The sequence below is a fragment of the Vitis riparia genome, chromosome 6 (assembly GCF_004353265.1).
Source record: "Vitis riparia cultivar Riparia Gloire de Montpellier isolate 1030 chromosome 6, EGFV_Vit.rip_1.0, whole genome shotgun sequence".
Classification (NCBI taxonomy): domain Eukaryota; kingdom Viridiplantae; phylum Streptophyta; class Magnoliopsida; order Vitales; family Vitaceae; genus Vitis; species Vitis riparia.
Genome location: NC_048436.1, coordinates 12,197,902 through 12,215,834, shown reverse-complemented (window position 1 = coordinate 12,215,834; position 17,933 = coordinate 12,197,902). Strand labels below are relative to the sequence as shown.

The 17,933-nt window shown below is 39.1% G+C and overlaps 1 non-coding gene across 1 annotated transcript; it reads right to left on the bottom strand.

Annotated features, from left to right (window-relative positions):
- Positions 1-16,291: 16,291 nt before the first annotated feature.
- On the bottom strand, positions 16,292-16,398 carry LOC117917173. Its single transcript, XR_004651639.1, has one exon. It is a non-coding gene; the product is annotated as a small nucleolar RNA R71 (small nucleolar RNA).
- Positions 16,399-17,933: the final 1,535 nt, after the last annotated feature.

Genomic DNA, 17,933 nt, shown 5'->3' with positions numbered 1-17,933 from the left:
GTCGAGAGTTGTTCATAGCATCTAGAGCCCTAAGCTCACGATCGTGAATCGTTCATGTCATCCACAACCTTGAGTTGTTCATAACATTTGAAACCTTTTCCTCACGACTAAGAATCTCATATCACCTGGAACCCTAAGTTGTTCATACCATCTAAAGGCCTAAGCTCACAGGATCCCGAGTTGTTCATATCATCCACAACTTTGAGTTGATCATAACATCTAGAGCCTTGAGCTCACCACACGGAGTCATTCATGACATCCACATCCTCTAACTGTTCATAGCATCTAAAGCCCTTAACTCATGACCTAGAGTCATTTATGTCAACCATAGCCCTGAGTTGTTCATAACATTTAAAGCATTGAGCTCACGACCTAGAGTTGTTCATGTCAACCAGAGCCCTGAGCTGTTCTTAACATCCAAAGGCCAGAGCTCATGATCTTGAGTCATTCATGCCATCCACAACCTTAAGTTGCTCATAGAGCTAACGACTTGGAGTCGTTCATGTTTCCACAACCTCGAGCAATTCATAGTATTTAGAGGCCTATGCTCACAGGATCTTGAGTCATTCATATCATCCATAACTCTAAGCTATTCATAGCATTTAGAGCCCTGAGTTGTTCATAGCATTTAAAGCCATGGGCACATGATCAAGAATCGTTCATATCATCCACAACCCTGAGCTTTTCATAGCATCGAGAGGCTTGAACTCATGGGATTCGTAGTCATTCATATCATCCATAACCCTAAGTTGTTCATAGCGTCTAGAGTCCTAAGCTCATGATTGAGAGTGATTCATTTCATGCACAAGCCTAAGTGATTACTACTCAAAAAATGTTATTTTGTAGCTTGTTATTAACTCTTTTAAACACTTTTGAGTAGTAGTTATTACCTTTTAACTCAATTAGCATATTAAGTACCTTTGCAATCATTTCTAATCAAATTGTGTAAGTTTTGGTGCTTTTAATAGTAATTTGATCACCAAAGCAATCCAAGATTGAAGAGAGTTCTATGGAATCCATGGCAAAGCAATTGGAAGCTCATTAACATGAAGAACCAAAGCTTTGAAGCTTTATAATCCTTTTCCAAAAGCAAATCATGAATGGAAGGAGGGAAAGCAAAGAGAGAAATATAACATGAAGAATTCAAGATGATAGAAACTGTTGAACACTTTTGGAGCACTTTTTGGAGCTCAATTTATACATTCTATATGTCATTTCGAAGCTCAAGAAGTGAGCAATCCAATGCTTCAAACAGTGCATGATTCGGAGCTGAAATGAAGAAGTTAGAGCCATTGGAAGCCGATCACACCAAGTTGAAGGCCAATTTCGCAGGCTGTGAAATCAGCCTTGGGCTGCGAAATGGGCTACGAATTTCTCCTAAGTGCTTCCAGATATTTGCGACTGACATTTTTAGATTTTTTGCTTCAGATATTTGATGTCTAAATCCCCATTCTCTCCTTGTAATCCACCAATTATAGGATTCCTTAGTTATTAAGCAAGAACAAAGGGTAAATAGCCATATATATATTGTTTTGTAAATTTTCATCATGGAGAGCATCTCGGGAGCTTGTTCTCAAAGACAACTTTTGTATAGTTTGGAAGGAAGTAAAATACAGAGCTTTGCTCTGCCTTACCTACTCAATTTGATTGTATTGTATTTATTTTTTCTTACTAGCCAAACAAGCTCTGAGGATGTTTCCTCAGAGAATGGTTGGCTAGACTTTTAGTTCCTTGGAGCTAAGGTAGCTGGGTAAGGCCCCGAATGCAAGAATTGGTAGTTTTGTTGTTTTAGCTGTTAAGGAAGAGAAAGTGTGACCCGTTAATGATTTCAATGTTTTTAGTTAGTTGAAAACGCCTTCAATTCACCTAGGCCAACACTTGGTAAGGCAAGTGATCTCCGTCCATGGAAATGCACTAGTTTACCTCTTACGAGCCTTTGAGAGGTGACTTGAAGGTAGGATTTTCTAGAATTGCCAACACTTGGTAAGCTTTTGGACTCTAAGGAGACATCCATTAGTTATCTCTTACGAGCTTGAGAAGGGAAGTCCAAGGTTAATGATCACCTTGAATGGCGAATGCTAGGTGAGAGGCACGAGCCATTGCAAGTTGCATCAGTGAGAGGGAATTAGTGCTGAAATCCATTAAAGAGAAACATCTATACAACACTGGTTAGAGAATTAACTATTCTCTAATGTGAGAAAAAGATTCAAGTGACCGGAGCTCTGTTTTTGCATAAGGAGCCTGACCCTAGTGAACCTAAAACTTCAAGGAACACTTTTCTTCGTAAGTAATTCCCATTACTTTCTGTTTAGTTAGATTAAAACAAATCATTTTTCAACCAAAGTTTATGTTTTCTTCTTAAGGTAACCTTGAAATGAAAAAACACCAATTCAGCTTTGAATTGGTATCAGTTGTAAGTTGAAAACCCTTCCCAGTGAACTATCCTAGAGCCACTATGCTATATTAGCTAAGGCTATCCTAGTGCATGGTGATATAGGTTATAAATTTTGTTGATTACTCCTGTTTGAGGACCAAACTCAAGGTACACCAGCTAGGCGCGCAATCATTGAGCTATTCATAGCATTTAGAGTCATGGGCTAACAACCAAGAATTGTTCATGTCATCCTCAGCCTTGAGTTGTTAATAGCATCTAAAGCCCTTAGATCACAAGGTCTTGAGACATTCATATCATCCAGAACTCTGAGTTGTTCATAACATCTAGAGCCCTGAGCACATGACTCGAAGTCCTTCATGTCAACCACAACCTTGAGTTGTTCATAGCATTTAGAGCATTTAGCTCACGACCCGGAGTCATTCATGTCATCCATAGCCCTGAGTTATTCATTGCATGTAGGATCATAGGCTCATGACCAAGAATTATTCGTATCATCCTTAGCCCTATGTTGTTCATAGCATCTAGAGGCCTCAACTCATTGAATCCTAAGTTGTTCATATCATCCTTAACTTTGAGCTATTCATGGCATCTAGAGCCCTGAGCTCATGATCCGAATTTAATCATGTCAACCATAGCCCTATGGTGTTCATAGTATATAGAACCCTGAGTTGATGACCCAAAATCATTCATATCAACCACTACATTGAGTTGTTCATAACATATAGAGCCTTATGCTCATGACCCAAAATCGTTCATGTAATAAAAAACCATGAGTTGTTAATGACATTTGGAGCCATGGGCACACGACTAAGAATCATTCATATAATCAACACCCCTAAGCTTTCTAAAGCATCTAGAGGCCTAAGCTCACAGGATCCGTAGTTGTTCATATAATCTACAACCCTAGGTTGTTCATAGCATCTAGATTCCTAAGCTCATGGTCGAGATTCATTCATGTCATGCACAATCCTAAGCTATTCTTAGCATTTAGAGTCATAGGATCACAACCAAGAATCATTCATATCATCCTCAAACTTGAGTTGTTCATAGCATTTAGAAGTCTAAGATCACGGGATCTAGAGTCGTTCATGCCATCCACATTTATGAGTTGTTCATAGCATCTAGAGCCCTAAGCTCACGACCGAGAGTCATTCATATCATCCATAACCCTAAGTTGTTCATAGAATCTAAAGGTCTTAGCTCACCGGATCCTGAGTTGTTCATATGATCCACAACTTTGAGTTGTTTGTAACATCTAGAGCCTTAAGCTCATGACTTGGAGTCATTCATGTGAACCACAACCTGAGTTCTTCATAGTATCTAGAGACCTAAGCTCTGACTCAGAGTTGTTCATGTCAACCACTACCCTTAGGTGTTTATAGCATCTACAGTCCTGAGCTCATGACTTGAATTTGTTTATGTCCACCACAACCTAGAGTTTTTCATAGCATCCAAAGCACTTAGCTCACAACTCGAAGTCGTTTATGTCAACCACAACTCCAAGCTGTTCATAATATCAAGAGCTTTAAGCTCACAACCCTGAGTCATTCATGTCATCCATAACCCTGAGCTCATGACATAGAATCGTCCATATCATTCACAACCCTGAGTTATTCACAGTATTTAGAGGCCTAACCTCATGGGATCCCAAGTCATTCATTTCATCCACAATGTTAAGCTATGCATAGCATCTAGAGTTTTGAGGTCAGGACCCGCAATCATTCAAGTCAACCATAACTCTGAGCTGTTCATAGTATCTAAAGCCCTGAGCTCACGACCCATAGTTGTTCATGTCATCCATAGCCTTGAGTTGTTCATAGCATTTAGAGCCCTAAGCTCACGACCGGGAGTCGTTCATGTAAACCATAACCTTGAGTTCTTCATAGCATCTAGAGCCCTAAGCTCACGACCTAGAATCATTCATGTCATCCACAACCTTGAGCTAATCATTACATCTAGACTCCTAATCTCACAACTCAAAGTTGTTCCTATCAACCATAGCTCTGAGCTACTCATAGTATCTAAAGCTCTGAGCTCACGACTCGAAGTTGTTCATGTCATTTATAACCCTGAGTTGTTCATAGCATTTAGAGCCCTAAGCTAACAACCAGGAGTCATTCATGTAAACCACAACCCTAAGTTGTCCATAGCATCTAGAGCCTTAAGCTAACGACCCAAAATCACTCATGTCATCCACCGCCTTGAGTTATTCATTGCATTTAAAGTCTTAAGCTCACAACTTGGAGTCGTTCATGTCAATCACAACCCTGAGTTATTCATAGCATCTAAAGTCTTGTGCTCAGGACCCAGAGTTGTTCATGTCTTCAACAACCCTGAGTTGTTCATAATATTTAGACTCATAGGCTCAAGACCAAGAATCATTTTCTTATCATCCTTATCCTTAAGTTGTTCATGGCATCTGAAGGCCTTGGCTCATAGGATCCCAAATCATTCATATCATCCACAACTCTAAGTTGTTCATAGCATTTAGAACTTTGAGCTCATGACCCAGAGTCATTCAAGTAAACCTTAACTCTAAGTTGTTCATAGCATTAGAGCCCTAAACTCAAGACCCAAAGTCATTCATGTCAACCATTGGTCAAAGTTGTTCATAGCAACTAGATCCTTGAGCTCACAACCAAGAGTCATTCATGTCCACTACAACTTGGAGCTTTTCATAGTATCTAGAGTCGTGCTCATGACCCGAAGTCATTGATGTCAACCACAACCATGAGTTGTTCATAGCACTTAGATCCTTGAGCTCATAACTTAAAGTCATTCATGTCCTCCACAACTCTAAGCTTTTCATGGCATCTAGAGCCCTAAGCTAACTATCTAAAGTAATTCATGTCAACTAAAGCCCTGAGTTGTTCATAGCATTTAGACTCATAGGCTCATGACCAAGAATCATTCATATCAATCTCAACCCTTAGTTGTTCATAGCATCTAGAGGCCTAAGCTCATAAGATCTCGAGTCGAGTCGTTAATATCATCCATAACTCTCAATTGTTCATAGCATCTAAAGCCTTGAGCTTATGACCCAATGTCATTCATGTCAAGCACCACCATGAGCTTTTCATAGTATCTAAAGCCCAAATCTCACAAATCAGAGTTCTTCATGTCAACCAAAATCCTGAGTTGTTCATACCATCTAGAGCATTGATCTCATGACCCGAAGTCATTGATGTCCTCCACACTCGAGAGCTTTTCATAGCATCTAGAATCCTAAGTTCATGACTTAGAATCGTTCATGTCAACGATAGCCCTAAGTTATGCATAGAATATAGTAGCCTAAGCTAACAAATTGGAGTTATTCATGTCATCCACAACCCTGAGTTATTCATAACATTTAGACTCATAGGCTCACGACCATGAATCATTTGTATCATCTCAGCATTGAGTTGTTCATTACATCTAGAGGCTGGAGCTCATGGGATCCCTAGTCATTCATATCATCCATAACTCGAAGTTGTTCATAGCATTTAGAGCCTTAAGCTCACAATCCAGATTCATTCTTCTCAACCACATCCTTAAGTTATGCATAGTATTTGGAACCCTGACCTTACAACCTAGAGTCATTCTTGTTAACCATAGCCTTAAGCTATTCACAATATCTAAAGCCTTGAGCTCATGACTTAAAGTCGTTCATGTCAACCATAACCTTGTGTTGTTCATAGCATCTAGAGCCTTGAGTCCACGAGCTAGAGTCGTTCATGTTATTCATAGCCCTTAGCACATGATGTAGAATCATTCATCTAATCCACAACCTTAAGCTATCCATAACATCTACAGCTTGAGCTTAAGGGATCTTAAGTTGTTCATATCATCCATAATTTTAAGTTGTTGATAAATTTCATAGCCCTAAACTCATGAGTCGGAATAGCACATATCTATCATAACCTTATGCTATTCATAGAATCGAGAGCCTTGAGCTCATGACTCAAACTCATTCATGTCAACCACAGCTCTGAGCTGTTCATAGTATCTAAAGCCCTTAGCTCATGACCCGGAGTCATTCATGTCATCCACAACTCAGAGCTTTTAATAGCATTTAAAGCCTTGACCTTAGGACTCAGTCTTTAATTTCATCCACAACCCTAAGTTGTTCATAGCATTTAGACTCATAGGCTTATGACAAAGAATCATTGATGTGATCCTCAGCCCTGAGCTCATAACCCGGAGTCCTTCATTTCATCCATTTCCATGAGCTTTCATGGCATCTAATGTCTTAAGCTCACAACATGGAGTTGTTTATGTCCACTATAGCCTTGATCTATTCATAGGATTTAGAGCCCTTAACACATGACTCAGAGTCGTTCATGTCAACCATGACCCTTAACTATTCGTAGCATCTAAAGCCCTAAGCTCACAAGTCGAAGTCATTCATGTCATCCATAGCCCTGTGTTGTTCATATCATTTAGATCCTTCAGCTCACGACCCAGAGTTGGTCATGTCAACCACTGCCCTGATTTTTTCATAGCATCTAAAGTCCTAACTCACGACCTAGAGTTATTCATGTGATCCATGACCTGGAGTCGTTCATGTCATCCACAACCCTCAATTGTTCATAGCATTTAGAGCCATGGGCTCACTACCATGAATCGTCACTACCATGAATCGTTCTTATCATCCACACCCACTAGCTATTCATAGCACCTAAAGGCCTTAGTCGATGAGATCTCGAGTCGTTCTAATGATCCAAAACCCTAAGCTTTTCATAGCATCTAGAGCCTTATGCTAATGACGAGAGTAGCTCATGTCATCCAGAGTGATGGGCTATTCATAGCATATAGAGTCTTAAGCTTACAACCTAGAGACATTCCTCTCAACCACAACCTTGAGCTATTCATAACATCTAGAACACTGAGATCATGACCCCAAGTCTTTTATGCCAACCATAACATTGAGTTGTTCATAGCATTTAGAGCCCTAATCTCATGACCCCAAGTTGATCATATCATACACTGCCTTGAGCTGATCATAACATCTCAAACCTTAATCTCATGACCCGGTATCATTCATGTTAACCATAACCATGAGTTATTCATAGCTTTTAGAGTCCTCAACTCAGAAGTCATTCATGTCATCCACAACCCTGAGCTATTCCAGCATCTAAAGCCTTGAGTTCACGACCGAGTGTCATTGACGTAAAGCAAAACCCTGAACTGTTCATCACATCTAGAGCCTTGAGTTCATGGGATTCCGAGTTGTTCATATCATCCATAACGTTGAGTTGTTCATAGCATCTTGAGCCCTAAGCTCACTACTTGGAGTACCTCATGTCATCCATAGCCCTAAGTTACTCATAGCATCTAGAGCCTTGAGCTCACATGCAGGAGTCGTTCATGTCAACCATAGTCATGAGTTATTCATAGCACCAAGAACCTTGAGCACACCACCCTAAGTTGATCATGTCATGCACACCCCTAAGTTTTTCATAGAATCTAAAACCCTCATCTCACAACCCAAAGCCATTCATGTCAACCACAACCATAAGTTGTTCATGGCATCCAAAGCGCTTCGTGCATGACCCAGAGTCATGCAAGTCAACCACTAACTTGCGTTGTTCATAACATCTAAGGCCTTGAGCTCATGACCAGGAGTCGTTCATATCATCTACAACCCTAACCTTTTCATGCCATCTAGAGCCCTAAGCTCATGACCCAAAGTCGTTCATGTCATCCATAACCCTAAGCTTTTCATTACATCTGAGCCCTAGGCTCACAACCCAAATTCATTTATCACATTCATAACCCTTAGCTATTGATAGCATCCAAAGCCCTAAGCTTAAGGCCTAGAGTCATTCATGTCATCCACAACCCTATGTTGTTCAGAACATTTAGAGCCCTTATCTTATGACCTAGAGTTATTCATGTCATCCATAGCCCTGAGCTTTTCATAGTATCTAGAGTTGTAAGTTGATGACCCAAAGTCATTCATGTTGACTACTACCTTAAGCTGTTCATTGTGTCAAAAGCCCTAAGCTCATGATCTAGAGTCATTCATATCATCCACAGCCTTGAGCTTTTCCTAACATCTAAAGACTTCAGTTCACGACTATGAATCCTTCATGACATCCACAATCCTGAGTTGTTCATAACATTTAAAACCTTAAGCTCATAACACAAAGTCATTTATGTCATCCACAACACTAATATGTTCATAGCATCTAAAGCCTTAATCTGACGACTTAGAGTCATTCGTGTCAACCACAAGTGTGAGTTGTGCATAGCATCCAAAGCGCTTAGTTAATGACCCAAAGTTATGCATGTCAACCATTACCTTGCACTATTCATAACATCTAAAGCCTGAAGCTCATGACCTAGAATCGTTCATGTCATCCCTAACCTTGAGTTTTTCATACCATGTAGAGTCCTGAGCTCATGACCCAGAGTCATTCATGTCATCCAGAGCCTTGACTTGTTCATAGCATCTAGAGTCCTAAGCCCATGACTTGAAGTCATCTATGTCATCAAACTCCCTCATCTCAAGACGCAAAGTCGTTCATGTCATCCATAGCCCTAAGTTGTTCACAACATATAGATACCTTAGCTCACGACCTCGAGTCATTCATGTCATCCATACCCTTGAGCTTTTCATAGCATCTAGAGCCCTCCTCTCATGACCTAGAGTCATTCATATTGACCACTTCCTTGAGTTGTTCATAACATCTAAATTCCTAAACTCAAAACCCAAAGTTGCTTATGACCTAAAGTCAATCATTTCATCCACAACCTTAAGATTTTGGTAGCATCTATAGCCCTGAGCTCACGACCCGGAGTCATTCACATCATCCATAGCCTTGAGTTATTCATAGCATCCTAAGCCCTAAGCTTACGACACAAAGTCGTTTATGTCATCCATAACCCTAAGCTATTAATACCATCTAGGACCTTAAGCACATAAATTGGAGTTGTTCATGTGAACCATAGCCTTGAGTTGGTCATAGTATGTAGAGCCTAGAGCTCACAACCCAAAGTCGTTCATGTCATCCATAGCCCTCACTTGTTCATAGCATCTAGAGCCCTAAGCTCATAACCTAGAGTTGTCCGTGTTAACCATAAGCCTGAGTTGTTCATAACATTTAGAGCCCTAAGTTCATGACATGGAGCCATTCATCTCAACCACAGTTGTCAGTTGTTCATCTCATCTAGAGCCCTCAACTCACGGGCCAAAGCCATTCATGTCATCCAGAACCCATAGATTTTCGAAACATCTAAAGCTCTGAGCTCCTATCCACCAGAGGAGCCTACCACTTGATCATACGATCACTCCTCTCCTTTTTTGTATCTATATGCTACATGTTTAGATGTCTTATATATTTTGGACCACTGTTATACTGGGATTGGATGTACTCCATGTTTATTTTGTATATTGTACTCTCTCAGTTTATATAGACATCTTCCCTTTTTGTGTATTTTAGCTTCCATTTTATTTCCTCTATTCAGTACACTTATGATTTTTCTTTTCTTATGAAGCATGTGGTTTCTCCTGTTCATTCAGAGTCCCTTACTATCAGGAGGTATCACTTCCTCCCTTATTTTATCGGTTGTTTTTGGAACATTGGGGACAATGTTCATCCTAGTTGGGGGGAGAATTGAGAAAGTAAGTTGTTGAATTGTTGGTTAAATTAATTTGCTAACAAAATTTTTTGCAAACTCTCTTTGTTTTCTCAAAGATAAATTCTCAAAAGTAAATGGGAGAAATTAAATTCTTATCTTATTGCCATAGTCTCAGAGTTTGTATTATGCTTATTAAAGTTGATAAATTGTTGAAGCTCCTTTTGTTTTCAATCTTAAGTCTTCCACTCTAATCTTTTCACACACTGAACACATTAGATTCCAGTTATAATATGGAAAACTTTCTCACTCCCTAAACTTAGGAAATTTTCGACTTGGTGCCATTGACTTCATTCTATTAGTGTTGGGACACCTTATAAAAGGCCAATGTGTCTTATGAAAATAATTTTTGCTTCACTTGCTTTGAAACCCGAGCAAGGTCTGAGGGGTATATGGTGAAAATCTTTGAAACCTAGTGCCCTAAGCCTTCATTGGTTGGGAGTCACCGACCTCAATGCTCGTTACATGGGTGGATGGGTGAAGTATATTATAAAAAAAAAAAAAAAAAAAAAAAGAAAAGAAAAAAGAGAGGGGTGCGTTCTTAGCCTTTTATATATGAGTTAGTGTTGCTAAAGTTAGAGAAAAGCCTTAGCTGGGGGGAGAATATAGTTTGACATACTATAACTGGAAGCTAAGCACCTTAACACTTAGATTTTTTGTGGAAGATTAAGTATTGATCCTTTGGGAGTGGAAATTATTTTGATACTCAAATTTGCATAATGCCCACTCTTTGCAAGTTGTGATTGGTAAGTTATTTGATAACTCTTGTTGATGATTGAGTTTTATATCTTTGACTTGCCATGTGAGAGTTTGATCCAATCATGCCACTTGATTATTTTTTGGAGTGATCAGCATGATTTTGTGAATTATTATTATCTATTTTTCTTTCTTTTTCTCTCCTTCATTGCTCAGGGACGAGCAATGTGTCAGTTGGGGGGAGTGATTACTACCCAAAAGTGTCATTTTACACCTTTAAGTCATTATGTTTTAAGCACTTTTGTGTAGTAATTCTTCACCTTTATTCCAATTGGCATGTTAAGGACCTAGCAATGACTTATAATCATATTTGTGGCTAGTTTTAGTTTTTTGACATCTTTTTGGATCATTAACACAAGCCAACCAAAGAAGAAAAGCAAAGAAAAGCAAAGAAAATCAAAAGAGAAGCAAGGAGGAAATCTGAGGACAGCAGCTGCAGTGTTCTTTGGCACTTTTGGAGCACTTCCCGAAGTCCATTTTTTACATGCTATATACCGTTTCAAAGCTCAAGAAGTCAAGAATCCAACGCTTCAAACCGTGCACGATTTGGAGCTGAAACGAGGAAGTTATGACCTTCGGAAGAAAACTGCTCCAGGTGTGCGAAAATTTTGCACACCTTCTGAATGGTGTGCGAATTTCGCACACCTCCTTTAATTTCGCACACCCCTTGCGTGGTGCGAAATCTCCTCTATTTTTGCTGACTCCACTTTAGATATTTTCTTAAGTTTCTTTTGATGTAATTTCCTTTCTTCTCCTTGTATCAAGCCAATGAAAAGCTTTGCTTCTGTAAAAACTATATAAGGGGTGGAAATCACCTCTTGAAGACATGGAACCCGAGTGTTAAGCTGAACACTTAGCAATATACAGAGCACTCTTATTTTCTATTTTCTCGTTACTATTTTCTCTTTCTTGGAAGCCAAACAACCTCTGAGGATGTTTTCTCAGAGGATGAGAGGCTAAACTCTTGGTTTCTTGGAGTGAAGGAAGCTAGGTGAAAAGTCCAGATGAAAAGGTGGAAAACGCTCGTGCATTAAATTCAGGTAGTTGAAGTTCATAAATGGCTTTTTAATCCAAATTTTTGCTTTAAATCCCTTAGAATCACTTTGAATGGCCAATACATGGTAAGCTTCAGGTCTTTATGGATGCTTATTGCTAGATCCATATTAGTCCATTAGTTATCATGTACGAGCCATTGGAAAGTGGTTCAAGGTGAAGACCTATATAGTGTCTAAAGCCATTAATGGACCTTGACTACCATTTCTATTGATTTTTATGGATTAAATCTTCATTGTTAAACCTACACCGGTTCGGGAAATAACTATAGGTTAAATCCCCAATGCGAGGAGAAAAATCCGGAATTTTCCACTTTGCATTCTAAACTTGATCCTAGCAATCCTTAGCTCCGAGAAACTTTCTTTCTTCCATTTTTAATTAGTTTATGTTAATTTAGGTTCAAATACTTTCAAAACAAATTTTATTTTCTTTTTAAGCTTTAAGTTTTTTATAAAGGAAATCATTAAATTTAATTTCTAATCATGAGTATATCACTGGTAGAATGAAAACCCATCCCAGAGTTCGACCCTAGAGCCACTATACTATAGTAGCTTTGCTACACTAGTATGAGGTCATAGGTTTTATAAATGTTTTTTATTAAATGACCCGACTGGATTTCCATGCGAATCAGGCTCGGAATTGCTGACCAATCAAGTACCTATAGTGGTATATTGCCATTCATAGAAGGAGCTCAAAAGTGTGAATTTCACACCAGCCCTTGTAAGTGCGAATTTCGCACCTTGTATTGTTCATGCAACTTTGGTGCGAAATCTCCTCTGTTCTGCCGACTCCACATGAGATCTTTTCTTTTGTATTTTTTGATGTAAATTCCTTTCTTATCCCTGTAATTAGCCAATCACAGGCTTTGCTTTGTAAAGACTATAAGAGGGGTGGAAATCATCTCTTGAAACATATATTGTATATTTTACACTTAGTGAAATTTTCCTTTGGGGAAAAATACATAACTCTCTTTGCTTTCCTTTTCTCTCTTATATTTTCTTTTTCTTGGAAGCCAAACAACCTCTGAGGATGTTTTCCCAGAGGATGAGAGGCTAAACCTTTGGTTTCTTGGAGTGAAGGAAGCTAGGTGAAAAGTCTATATGCAAAAGTGGAAAACTCTCATGCATTAAATACAGGTAGTTGGAGTTCATAAATGGTTTTTAAATCTAAAGTTTTGCTTTAAATCCCTTAGAATCGCTTTGAATGGCCAACACATGATAAGCTTTTAGGTCTTTATGGATACTTATTGCTAGATCCATATAAGACCATTAGTTATCATGTACGAGCCATTGGAAAGTGGCTCAAGGTGAAGACCCATAGTGTCTAAAGCCATTAATGGAACTTGACTACCATTTCTATTGACTTTTTATGGATTAAATCTTCATTGTTAAACCTATACCGGTTTGGGAAACAACCATCCTTTATGTTGTTGTCCCCAATACGAGGAGAAAAATTCGGAATTTCCCACTTTGCATTATGAACTTGATCCTAGAAACCTTTAGCTCCGGGAGACTTTTTTTCTTCCATTTTTACCTAGTTCTATGTTAGTTTAGTTCCAAACACCACTTTCAAAACAAATTTTATTTTCTTTTAAACTTTAAGTTTTTGACAAAGGAAATCATCAGATTCAATTTCTAATCTTGAGTCTATCACTGGTAGAATGAAAACACATCCCAGAGTTCGACCCTAGAGCTACTATACTATAGTAGCTTTGCTACACTAGTATGAGGTCATAGGATTTATAAATATTTTTTTGATTAAAATACGCAACTGGGCATGAATCAAAATGGCGCCATTGCTGATCATGCCTAATTGGTGTCTCAGCTGATTCGTGTCCAACTGGTGCTCCTTGATTGAGAGAGTAATCAACAAAATCTATAACCTATTACACCATATACTAGGGTAGCAAAAACAAAGCTACTATATCATAGTGGCTCTAGGATCGTTCATTGGGATGGGTTTTCACTTCACAAATGATATTAATTCAAAGCTGAATTGGTGCCTTTTCATTTCAAGGTTAGCTTTAAAAGAAAACATAAACTTTGGTGGAAAAAGGATTGGTTTTAATCTAACCAAAAATAGTAACTAATTTTACTTACAAAGAAAAGTGTTTCTTGGAGTTTCAGATCACTAGGCTTAGATTCCTCATACAAAAAGGGAGTTTCGGTCACTTGTTTCTTTTCCTCGCATTAGAGAATTAACATTTAGTTCCTTCTCCAACCGCTGTTGTATAGATGCTTCCCATTAATGGGTTCAAACACTAAATCTCTCTCATTGATGCACCTTGCAATGGCTCATACCTCTCACCTAGCACTTGCCATTCAAGGTGATCTTTAACCTTGGATTACCCGTGAAAAGCTCGCAAGAGATAACTAATGGATGTCTCCTTGGAGTCCAAAAGCTTACCAAGTGTTGGCAATTCTAGAAAATCCTACCTTCAAGTCACCTCCCAGAGGCTCGCAAGGGGTAAACTAGTGAATCTCCATGGATAAAGATCACTTGCCTTACCAAGTGTTGGCCCAGGTGATTTAAAGACGTTTTAAGTTAACTAAAAAGATAAAAACCATTAACGGGTCACTCTATCTCTTCATTAAAAACTAAAACAACAAAACTTCCAATTTATGCATGAGGAAACTTACCCGGCTTTCCTCACTCCAAGATACGAAGAGCCTAGCCTCTCATCCTCAGAGGAAAAATCCTCAGAGTTTGATTGGCTAGAAAGAAAACTAACGAGAAAACAAGAATATATATGAAAAATAGAGCAAGTGCTCTGTTCTTTAATTCTATATATGATATATTATATGATGGATCTCTTGGAGAAAGCTCCCTGAGAGTGTCTTTTTAGTGTTTACAAGAGAGTTTATATAGGAAGGTAATTTACCCTTCCTTGGATACTTCCTAGCTAAGGAATTACATGAGTGGCTGAATACAAGGAGAAAATGGAAATTTAGACACAAAAATATCAGAAGAAAAATATCTCAAAGTGTCAGTTGCAAATATCGGGAAGCACTAAGGACCATTTCGCAGGTGAAAATGAGGTTTGCGAAATTTCGCAGATGCACAAAAAGGGCTGCGAAATTACTTCGCAACAAATGGCTGATTTCGCACCGCTGCGAAGTGGTCTTTCAGCTTGCAGAGATCAGCTTCCAACTTTTCGTGAAACTTCAGGGGGAATTCCACAACACTGTGCAAAAAGGCTGCGAAATCATTTCGCAACAAAAGGGTGATTGCGCAACGCTGTGCAAAATTCTTCCTTCAGCTTGGAGTGATCGGATTCCAATGGCTGTAACTCCTTCATTTCAACTCCGAATTGCATACCGTTTGAAGCATTGGATTGATAACTTCCTAAGATTTAAAATGACATATAGTATGAATAAATTGGACTTCAGTAAGTGCTCCAAAAGTGGCTGACATGACTGTCATCAAGAATGCTTCATGGCAGATTTCTCTTTGCTTCCCCTCCTTGTATTCCGGATTTGCTTAAGGCAAAGGACTTCAAAGCTTTGGTTCTTCATGCCTCTGAGCTTCCCATTGCTTTGCCATGGATTCCAAATAACTCTCCTCAATCTCATATTGCTTTGGTGATCAAAAAGCTATCAAAACACCAAAACTTAACACAATTTGATTAGAATTGATTGCAAGGGTCCTTAACATGTTAATTGGGTTAAAAGGCAATAACTACTACTCAAAAGTGTTTAAAAGAGTTAATTACAAGCTATGAAATATCACTTTTTGAGTAGTAATCAATTGCCGGGGATGGTGCCACGATACAGTGATACAACTTTTTAGAGGCTACTTGTGATTTCCATCACAAGTTTGGTGAATTCCTTTTTCACTAACTTCATTTCCTTTCTTTTAATTGTAGAATTCATTTTGTTAAGTTTACTTTCATTTTCTTTCTAACCTTAACTTTCTTCTAGCTTTCTTTTGTTTTTGTTGTCTTTGTTTTGTTTTTAGGGAAGTTGTAACTTATGCATGCCCTATTGGATTCGGAACCAAGAGGGAGTAAGGATAGAGAATCCTCAAGACACAAAGTTGGATATCTGTGTAACCATCATGGACCCTCCACAAGAGGATCAGAATTCTCAACACGGTCGAGGGGGTAATCCAAATGCATATCTATCCATGAGGGATAGAATGCACCCATCAAGGATGAGTGCACCCTCATGCATCGTACCTCCTCTTGAGCAGCTGATTATAAGGCCCCATATTGTGCCCCTCCTACCAAATTTCCATGGAATGGAGAGTGAGAACCCATATGCCCACATCAAGGAGTTTGAGGAGGTGTGCATTACTTTTAGAGAGGGAGGAGCTTCAATAGACTTGATGAGACTCAAGCTATTCCCTTTTACTTTGAAGGACAAGGAAAAGATGTGGCTTAACTATTTAAGGCCAAGGAGCATAAGAAATTGGGTAGATCTTCAGGCCGAATTTTTGAAGAAATTTTTCCCCACCCATAGGACCAATGGGTTGAAGAGACAAATCTCAAACTTTTTTGTAAAAGAAAATGAGAAGTTCTATGAATGTTGGGAAAGGTATATGGAGGCCATCAATGCTTGTCCTCATCATGGCTTTGATACATGGCTCTTGGTGAGCTATTTTTATGATGGGATGTCTTCCTCCATGAAGCAAATTCTTGAAACCATGTGTGGGGGAGATTTTATGAGTAAGAATCCGGAAGAAGCCATGGACTATTTAAGTTATGTATCTGAGGTATCAAAAGGATGGGATGAGCCCAACTCAAGAGAAATGGGAAGGATGAAAGCTCCTGTAAATCCAAAGGGTGGAATATACATGTTAAGTGAAGACATGGACATGAAAGCTAAGGTGGCAACAATGGCAAGGAGGTTGGAAGAACTTGAGTTGAAAAAAATGCACGAAGTCCAAGCCATTTCCGAGACACAAGCCCATGTCATGCCATGCACCATTTGCCAATCATGTGATCATGTGGTAGATGAGTGCCCAACCATCCTAGCTGTGAGGGAGATGTTAGGTGATCAAGCCAATGTTGTTGGGCAATTTAGGCCCAACAACAATGCACCATATGGAAACACCTATAATTCAAGTTGGAGAAACCATCCAAATTTTTCTTGGAAACCAAGGCCACCTCCATACAAACCACAAGCCCAAACCCAAGCACCTTAACAAACCTCTCCAGTGGAGCAAGCCATTGTGAACCTAAGTAAAGTCATGGGTGACTTTGTGGGTGAACAAAAGGCAATCAACTCCCAATTGCACCAAAAGATTGAAAATGTTGAGAGTTCTCAAATTAAGAGAATGGATGGGATGCAAAATGATCTATCTCAGAAGATAAATATCAATACTCCATCTCTAGGCTTACCAACCTCAACACAGTTAATGAGAAAGGAAAGTTTCCCTCTCAACCAAGCCAAAATCCAAAGGGTGTTCATGAAGTTGAAACCCAAGATGGGGAGTCTTCAAAGTTGAGGGAGGTCAAAGCTGTGATCACCTCGAGGAGTGGGAAGGAGGTTGATCAACCCTTGCCTAAGGTGAAGCAAGATGAAGAACTCATGTCAAGGAGAACCTTGGTTAAAGAGAGCAATAACCAAGAAGAGAATAGTGGGAAGAAAAATGCATCTAAATCAAGCATTGAAGAAGAGCCAAGGATAGTGATTAAAGAGGATATAATGAAGAAACATATGCCTCCCTCTTTTCCTCAAGCTTTACATGGAAAGAAGAGAATCAAGAATTCATCAGAAATTCTTGAAGTTTTGAGACAAGTGAAGGTGAATATACCCTTACTTGACATGATCAAGCAAGTCCCCACATATGCAAAATTTTTAAAGGACTTGTGCACGGTCAAGAGAGGGTTACATGTGATAAAGAAGGCATTCCTCACTGAGCAAGTAAGTGTCATCATTCAGTGTAAGTCTCCAGTTAAGTACAAAGATCCGGGATGTCCCACCATTTCAGTTAACATTAGAGGAACACATGTGGAGAAGGCTTTACTAGACTTGGGGGCAAGTGTGAATTTGCTCCCATACTCTGTGTATAAGCAACTAGGACTTGGAGGATTGAAGCCCACAGCCATCACTCTCTCCTTAGCTGATAGGTCAGTCAAAATCCCAAGGGCAGTGATAGAGGATGT